This window comes from Macrobrachium rosenbergii, chromosome 41 (assembly GCF_040412425.1).
Source record: "Macrobrachium rosenbergii isolate ZJJX-2024 chromosome 41, ASM4041242v1, whole genome shotgun sequence".
Lineage (NCBI taxonomy): Eukaryota > Metazoa > Arthropoda > Malacostraca > Decapoda > Palaemonidae > Macrobrachium > Macrobrachium rosenbergii.
In genome coordinates this window covers 12687881-12697880 of record NC_089781.1, presented here as the reverse complement: position 1 = coordinate 12697880, position 10000 = coordinate 12687881, and positions in this window count along the sequence as shown.

Genomic DNA, 10000 nt, shown 5'->3' with positions numbered 1-10000 from the left:
ATGTATGTATGTATGTATGTATGTATAACTGTATGTATGTATATATGGAACATGCATATAAAAAAATAAAATCAGCTTTAAAAAATTACTGAAGGCTACAGGCCTTTCGAAACGAGAACTTTACTTAGACTGAACATCATAAAGATTCGCTTATAAACGTTCCTATAAACTGAAAGTCATTTATATGAGCTTTCTGTATACACACACACATGTATATGCATATATATATATATATATATATATATATATATATATATATATATATATATATATATATATATATATATATTTTATATATATATATATATATATATATATATATATATATATATATATATATATATATATATATATATATATATATATATATATATATATAAAATGTACATGAAATAAAAATATATGATTAGGACCAAAAACCATTATCTTCGGGCGGTACACCATTAGTACCATCAAAAAATTTTAACCTATCCCCTCTACAAAAGCGCTTTCTTGAGGGACGGGGAATATTTTGCGGGCTGCTGCTGCTAATGTCTTCACCACCAAAAAAATGGCGCACCATAGTCATTATCTTCAGAAAACCTCCAACTCTTTAGAAGAATATCTTAAAGATAAGAATGCGGTACGTCAATTAAAAAATATAGAGATGAAAACGCTGTCACATCATTTTAAAAAAAGTTGAGATGATTATATGGTCATATGATTCAAAAACTGACCTGACTTCTGCAACTCAAAGCTAACTTAGCCTAAAGACTTCCCGTAAAATCTTAAGTAAGCAGACATAACGATTAATTTTGATGACTGTGAAGACAAAAGTACGTTGCAGAGGTACAATTTCAATAGAAAAATGTGCAAACGAAAACAAAAGTGGCATTAGTGTTGCTGAAATGCACTGAAAATTTGGAAAGATATTCGGAGGGAGAGACTGCGCAAATTATTAGTGCAGATGGTGATTATTTTTATTTATTGAAAGATATTGCTTCCTGTTATAGCAGTGGGATTTCTCACGTTCTGAAGTGCTAAAGGCACTGAGAAGAGTACTTTCGCTCTGTCCCCAACTACATTTCACATTACTACCAAAGGGCAAACCACAATTTGGATCAGGTACAGAGGGCAGATTCATCTCTGACATTTGCCTTCTCAAATATTTGGATCTGTTTAGCTTTCCTTTTACTTTTATATATACAGTATATATATATATATATATATATATATATATAAATATATATATATATATATATATATTTAACATATCACCGTGATTCATATATATATATGTATATATATATATATATATATATATATATATATATATATATATATATATATATATATATATATATATATATATATATATATATATATATATATATATATATTATATATATATATGTATATATATCTATATTATATATATTTATATATATGATATATATATATATCTATATTATATATATATATGTATATATATATATAAATATATATATATATATATATATATATATATATATATATATATATATATATATATATATATATGACTTTTTATCACATCACCGTGATTCATAGAAATCAGAAAGCTACAAACGTCCTTTAATATCCAATTCCTGTCCTTCGTTGGTTCGAGCCCACGAGACAGCGTACTTATTATCAACTAAAAAATTCCCCTTCGGTAACATATATGAAAATATATTATTTCCGAGGTAGAGCGAATTGGATATTAAAAGACGTTTGTAGCTTTCTGATTGATATATATATATATATATATATATATATATATATATATATATATATATATATATATATATATATATGCAGGGAACCAGACCTGATAAACATCTCAGGATGAAGAGGTAAAGCCATGTCTCTCATACTGTAAGTAACAGGTGAGATGTGAAATGTCGGCAAATAAACCTGTTATTTTATATATATATGTATATATACATATATATATATATATATATATATATATATATATATATATATATATATATATATATATATATATATATGTATATGAATATATATATATATATATATATATATATATTTGTGTGTCTTATATAATTCTCAGAAATTTTTGTGTTGCTTATACCTCCACCCTTATTTGGGGCTCACCAACCACAGTCACCTAACCACCAGATACTTGATCCACTTCTGCAATGAAGTAATGGAATTTCAGGCCTTAATGAGACAGTGAAATGAGGCTAAACACAATAAAATAGGAGCTCATATACATGACAACCACATTGTCAACTAATATATATAAACACTTGGTTCACTGGTCATATATATATATATATATATGAAAATAAAAGGCCCATTAAACGTTGAAACATAATTTCGGACTTGTTTCAGTGCCCCTAACTGGTAGAATATGGACAGTGAAATGACAATGGTTAAACAAAAACATGAAGGTTTCAAAAATAGTGTTTTAATTTTCATATTACATGCTTATTACAGGAAAAGACATATATATATATATATATATATATATATATATATATATATATATATATATATATATATATATATATATATACATATATATATATATATATATATATATATATATATATATATATGTATATATATATATGTATATATATATATGTATATATATATATATATATATATACATATATATATGTATATATATATATATATATATATATATATGTATATATATATATGTATATATATATATATATATATATATATATATATATATATATATAGATAGATAGATCGATATAGATGCGTTTGTGTTTCCATGCTTCACTCTAACCTTTTATTTAATATTAACCCTTCTTGTCATTAATACAAGACAAAGGATTATGATTGTTTTATTTTATTCTGCATATAACGGCACTCGATTACTGCAATGGCAGTTTCATTATGACGGTTGACTAAGGTTATACATTTCCTAAAACTTTCATCATCAACAGATTTTCATTTGATGTATTAACTTATGACGGTAGTAAATTTACATAAGGTGATAAGATAATAGGTACTTCTTACGCTTTAACATTGCAAAACGTTACGTTACTTTACGAGAGCTGTTAAGTAGTACGTAAAATGACCAGTGGAAGATAAATTTAAAAATGCTATTTGTATTAACGTAGTATTCATTAGTCAATAAAGTTATTCGAAAAAAAAAAAGAATAGTTTGATCTTCATACAGGAAACTGCTTTCCTCTGAGCAGCCTACAATGAACTATAAATTATGATTAAAATGTTCTTGCGAGACTTTTTTTATGTGATTCTAATTGTTCCAGTAATCTGATTTTTCGTTTTCATATAACTTAAATTATTTAAACGATATAATTTATGCCTAACCAAACTTCTGAAGGTTACAGTAAAGTTTGTCCATTCAATTTTAGGAAATGATCTAGCACTATATGCAGATACAAATATTCGCGGTACTAAAATATTTTTAAAAACGGAAACAAATGAAGAGTAATGAACAAACCCAGAAAAATTCCATTCCTTAAATGTTCCCTATAGTGACAGCAGCAACCATTAATTAAGTATCTGGCAGCGGCTAGAACAACTTTCAGCAAAAAAGAGAGGCTGATTATAAGCGAGTTGTTGAGTGCAATACATTGATTGTTATCAAGAAATCAAGGGACGGGCACTGGTAGCTCCGTAAAGAAAATGCTGCAGTTATGGCAGTTATGAATTATTTGGAAATGATTCATAACCGTCGTCTGGAAATAACTCTATGACATGACAACACCTGCAATGAGGATAAGATGGGTACGCAGAGCCTTCGTAATAACCGCTGATAATTCGGTTGAACTGAGAGAGAGAGAGAGAGAGAGAGAGAGAGAGAGTAGTGGGAGTGATTCTGAATGTGCATGCTTCTCAGCATACACATTTGTATTTGTGTTGACGTATTTTTATTGACATAAATAGGTATTTGCATTGACGTATAAATGAGCATTTGTACTGACGTAAAAATAAGTACTTGTCTTGACGTATAAGTAAGTATTTATATAGACGTATAAATAAGTACTTGTATTGGCGTACAAATAAGTCTTTTTATTGACATATAAATAAGTACTTGTATTTACGTGCAAGTAAGTGTTTATATTGATGTATAAATAAATATGCGGATACCATAAAAGTAGAGATATTTAGGGTGGGTTGTCCGGTTAATAAAGAAAGGAAAAGTGAGACGGAGCCGTTAATGAAGTGAAGAGAATCATTATCGAAAACCGATAATGTACGACCGGCATGAATACAAAATAACGCGAACTAATCGAAACAATGCTGCCCTAAAATGGGAAACTGCAGCATCTGCAAAATTTTCGAAATTGAGATATGCCACCTATTGGGCTCGTAAAACACTAATACACAAGTTACTGCAGTTTCAGAATGATTCTTCAACGCTTTCCACGAGTATTTAGGGGGTCCCATTTGCAGTGTCTGCAATATCAGTAGTAAGGCAAGGGAGTATCTACCATTTTTCTTAGTTCTGTATTTTTGCAAAAACTGCAGTCATCCATTTTAGGACAGTATAAACGTCTATCAAACAACCACATCTAAATCCGACTTGGGCTCGTGATGCTCTAGTACACAAGTTACTGCAGTTTCAGAATGATTCTTCAATGCTTAAATTTAGGGAGTCCCGTTTGCAGCATCTGCAAAATTTTCGAAATTGAGATATGCCACCCATGGGGCTCGTGAAACGCTAATACACAAGTTACTGCAGTTTCAGAATGATTCTTCAATACTTTCCACGAGTATTTAGGGGTTCTCATTTGCAGTATTTGCAAAATCAGTAGTAAGGCAAGGGAGTATCTACCATTTTTCTCAGTTTTGTATTTTTGCAGATACTGCAGTCTTCCATTTTAGGGCAGAATAATTCGCAAAGAAACTCTACAAAACTCTTCTTCTATTTCCTCTCCCTTCGCTCGTCGTCATCGTGGGGTTCCGAGCAAACGTGATATCAACGCGACTTCCTGACATTAACTGAGTGGAAATGCACATTTCCTTGTCATTACTTTGCAATATGATCTGAAAGCAATTCTTTTATGTCGGATGATTGTTTTTAAATGCTTCCTCGAGCCGCAGGCGAGACCGAAAGGGCGACTTATTCAAAGATTCTCCTTCATTATCTCTGCAAGGTGCTGTAATTTGTTCGGTATTCCAGTCAGACGTCACTGAGATAGAAGTTAATGTGAATATTAGTTTGCACTGGAAGCAAAGATTAGATCCTTCTCCAAATTGGTAAATTTGTCAGAAATTAGTTTTTAGTCCCTTGGTATACGTTAAGGAAATCGATATCTTGATGACAGAACTATTTATGCTGCTGGAGAATTCAGCCAGACTGTATAGACGGGTATTTTTTAGCACTGCTGCTACATCACTGCTGTTTTCAGTTTCATGTTCGTTAATTTTATCAAGACCACAAGGATGAGTATCATCATGATATGAAGAGCAAAACAATAGTCGTTATTCATTCCATCTCCATCATAAATAATACCGCAAGATAAATCTAAAAAGAATATTTTTCATATCATGGCCTTTTATTCTCCAACACTAATGTTGATCTCTCTCTCTCTCTCTCTCTCTCTCTCTCTCTCTCTCTCTCTCTCTCTCTCTCTCTATACTCTACATCTTTGTAGTTATTTAAGTCCCTTCTCACTTGTTTGCATTACTGAATATATATATATATATATATATATATATATATATATATATATATATATATATATATATATATATATATATATATATGTGTGTGTGTGTGTGTGTGTGTGTGTATACATATATATTAACTTTTCCTCTCTCTCTCTCTCTCTCTCTCTCTCTCTCTCTCTCTCTCTCTCTCTCTCTCTCTCCCGGTGCCAAGCAGTCAATCCAATCAGGACGGACGTTCGCCTTCGTAGCCAAGTATTCTCTAAAACACTGTTTTTTGTGTGTGTGATTCATGGACGCACCATAATCGTCCCAAACCGCATAAAGCAATCTTTATTTTTCTCCGGCCACAGGAAGGAGAAAGGCGGCAAAGACCCCCAAAGGAAACCTGGCATGCGAAAATCGTGAGCTCGATTGGGCAATGAGCGACCCCCTCTATAGATACCCAGGTCTCTCCATACCCCTACCAACCCACCTAGTCCTGCCCATACACATACCCAAATTCGGGAGAATCGAACCAACAAAAGAATATGGCTTCCTCTGTGGGGCTTTTTAAAAGGCCTACGGAAACAGGCGCGTAGGTTCTTTTTTTTTTTTTTTTTTTTTTTTAGGCTGTGATAATGCCAACGTTGTCTTTATGGCGCAACGGTTTTTATAGGTCTAACATGAAACGGCAAAACCGTTCGGGTGTTTACGGTTCCTGAGGCCTTTTCTCTCTCTCTTGGTGTACTATTTTTTATTTCTTTGGTTTTGAATGTTGTTGCGAGTTGTTTTGCCCCACGAATAAATTAAAACCCTGATTTTGTCTATTCTATCATCATTCCTCTCTACTGAAGGTTATTCTCTTTCCTTCTTTCTTTTTTTGTTCTGTTACTTGTGCTGAAAAAGGGCAGTGTCCACAAATGTACACAAATATTACTTTCTCTTGACATTACAAATGTACATTAGAAAGTGTTCTTAAACAGAAGCAAAAAAAGAAGCAGGCCCATGGGAAATTATAATCATCTCGGTATGAATTGCAAGCACTAAGATAATTTCACGATTAAATACAAGATATACGACCAATTTCGGATTGATTACACTGCTTTCCTTTAAATAAAAGGTCTTAATTTAATTACTGCAAATGCTACCTCCCTTGTGTAATCATAAGCCATATTAGAGAAAGTTGATAATAGTACATCTGTTTAAGAAATTAATACGTCTGCTGATAGTTTTCAGTTCCAAAAGAACTGTCATCAGGTTCAATTTTGATATTTTTTTCTGAAATTTTGTTGCACTGCTTAAAAAATGTGAACTTTCTTTGTAGCGTAACCATCGATATCATACTTTCTGTCTATTAAAATATTTCATTTCATTGTGTATAATATTACAAAGCTGACGCGCTCTCTCTCTCTCTCTCTCTCTCTCTCTCTCTCTCTCTCTCTCTCTCTCTCTCTCTCTCTCTCAAATATCTATAGGTAACCATTAAGTTGTATACAATAACTCAGATGCTACCGACTATACAGAATCTCTCTCTCTCTCTCTCTCTCTCTCTCTCTCTCTCTCTCTCTCTCTCTCTCTCTCTCTCTCAAATATCTACTAGTAACCATTAAACTGTATACAGTAACTCAGATGCTACCAACAATTAGAATCTCTCTCTCTCTCTCTCTCTCTCTCTCTCTCTCTCTCTCTCTCTCTCTCTCTCTCTCTCTCTCTCTCTCTCAAATATTTATCAATAACCATTAAGTTGTATACAATAACTCAGATGCTACCATCATTGTAGAATCAATCTCTCTCTCTCTCTCTCTCTCTCTCTCTCTCTCTCTCTCTCTCTCTCTCTCTGCCCATGTTAGTAAAGGAAGACATAAAAAAAATCGCCTCTCGTATCTTAAAGGAAATTACACGTGACACTTCATAACACAACATCCACCGAAGCCAGAGCCGTGGAACATTCGCTGTTCTCAATGCCCGAAGTTTAATCAAAGAAAGAAGAAGAAGAAGAAGAAGAAGAAGAAGAAGAAGAAGAAGAAGAAGAAGAAGAAGAAGAAGAAAGAAAAGAAAGAAAAAAGTCTTTAGAAATATTGAACTTCTGACAGTGAGTTCGTGAACGGACGATCATCGGAGTCAACCAACACAAGGCTCGTCGTGTTATGGTCACGAGTTCGAAGCCACGAAAGTTGCTTCTCCGCGTAAACAGAATACGAGCTTCGTATTCTCACGATATGTATGAGATAAGGAGTATTGGAGCGTGTTCGTGTTCTAGTTCTGTTAAATTTTATTATTATTATTATTATTATTATTATTATTATTATTATTATTATTATTATTATTATTATTATTATTATTATTATTATTGTGAGTAATGAAATCAACAGGATTATATTCATTACAAAAGCTTATAGCCAGTTATGCCTTTGTTTTGGTTGAATGACGTCATGAAGCAGGTTCGAGAATCTTCTTCTGCTTCTCTCTCTCTCTCTCTCTCTCTCTCTCTCTCTCTCTCTCTCTCTCTCTCTCTGTAGCAGAAACCATTTGTAATGTATAACAATTCATCAAAGCCTGCCATGTACCTCAAAAGTTCTCTCTCTCTCTCTCTCTCTCTCTCTCTCTCTCTCTCTCTCTCTCTCTCTCTCTCTCTCTCTCTCTGTAGTAGAACCGTATATAATGTATATCAACTCAAAGACTACCAGTTCTCTCTCTCTCTCTCTCTCTCTCTCTCTCTCTCTCTCTCTCTCTCTCTCTCTCTCTGTAGCAGAAACCATGTATGATGTAAAACAACTAGCCAAAGCCTGCCATTTCCCTAAAACAAGCCTCTCTCTCTCTCTCTCTCTCTCTCTCTCTCAGCTTAACACGAAAGGATGCCCCCTGGTGAATGAAAATAGGTCGCGGCCACAGGTCGTCATTTCTTGAGACACGAAGACTCATATTTCCTTGTCTGGATTTCTTCACTTGCAATTACATGTCAAGGATTCGTTTTTTATTTCATTACACTGAAAACATAATTATTCCCCATATCTCATCAACTTTTAAGTTTATTAATATTTAGAATTTTAACTCCGACTTGTAGTTTCGAACGATATTAATTTTTTCTAAACTAAATTCTTTTTCTTTGGAGGAGGGACAAGGGGGACACAGAGAGAGAGAGAGAAAGAGAGAGCGAGAGAGAGATGGGGGGGAGCCTAGCCGCCAACAAAATGGTACAACCTTCCCTTTGAAAATGAGGAGGTTATAACACTAAGAACGAACTGAAGCACAAAAAGGATTCCAAAACTAATCAGCGGAAGGAAAACAAAAGTCACTCGGCTGGAAACAAATTTATCATGACGTCATACCTTAATATTTTTAGTAGCCAATCACGATGATTAAGGGTGGTATTTTTCACTACTATTTACGGTCATCCTTTGTGTAAATGGTAGGTTATAGAAATGTTTATTCACACATTGCCACTTGGCCAATATGTTATAGCCTTCAATCACTAATGTCCTTAGCACCTTGCCCCTTGGATATATGGTATGATAATCATCATTATCATTGTAATGTGTACAAAACTGAGATGAAATATAATAAAAAAAAAAAAAAAAGGCATTGACTTCCTGAAATCTTAAAGCATGATTAGTCTGTAATCCTTCTCATAAAGTTCATATTGTATTTGCTAAAATAAAAATAACCTAACTATTAGAATGACAATTCGTGCTGGTTCATTACTTCATGAATTACTTTTATGATGAAATGAAGCACTTAAATTTGCCAAATATTGTCTGTTTAATCCTTAAAGTCTATGCTATTACAAACTGTTAAATTCAGGTTTCATATCTTTCGGGCCTTGCTTTTCATTAGCCTTAGTTTAGCCTTCCATACCCTAAATCTGAGCCTTTTCAGATATACTATGAGGCAATTATTTATACTAAGGCTCAAGGACCGTTCATTAGGTTTAAACATTGCTTACTAATGTACTGTAGAGTTACAGGAACAATTTCTGATAGTACTTTTCCCTCCTTTCATCAAGGCAGCGTTACCAGATCATTTTTCCGAAAATCTGAACATTTTCTTTTAAAACATGTAGAGATCCGTCGATATGAAATTAAAATCTTCAGAAAATCTACAGGATCTCCAGTCTATTCATGAACACTGCGGTTCGTGTATCTACTTATAATATGTACACATAATATGTGCAAGAGACAAGTCATTGCGTATATAGTCTTTTCGGGAATCTTCTGTGTACTAAATAAGGAAATTCATGCTAATAATGTAATGGAAACATTTTACACGACATCCGACTGGGAGGCCGTGGCTATGTAGCATAATTAACATGGTTATTGAATGACTGAAAAACGATAGCTTTGATCAATTGTACATGTGGTTACATGTGCCAGTT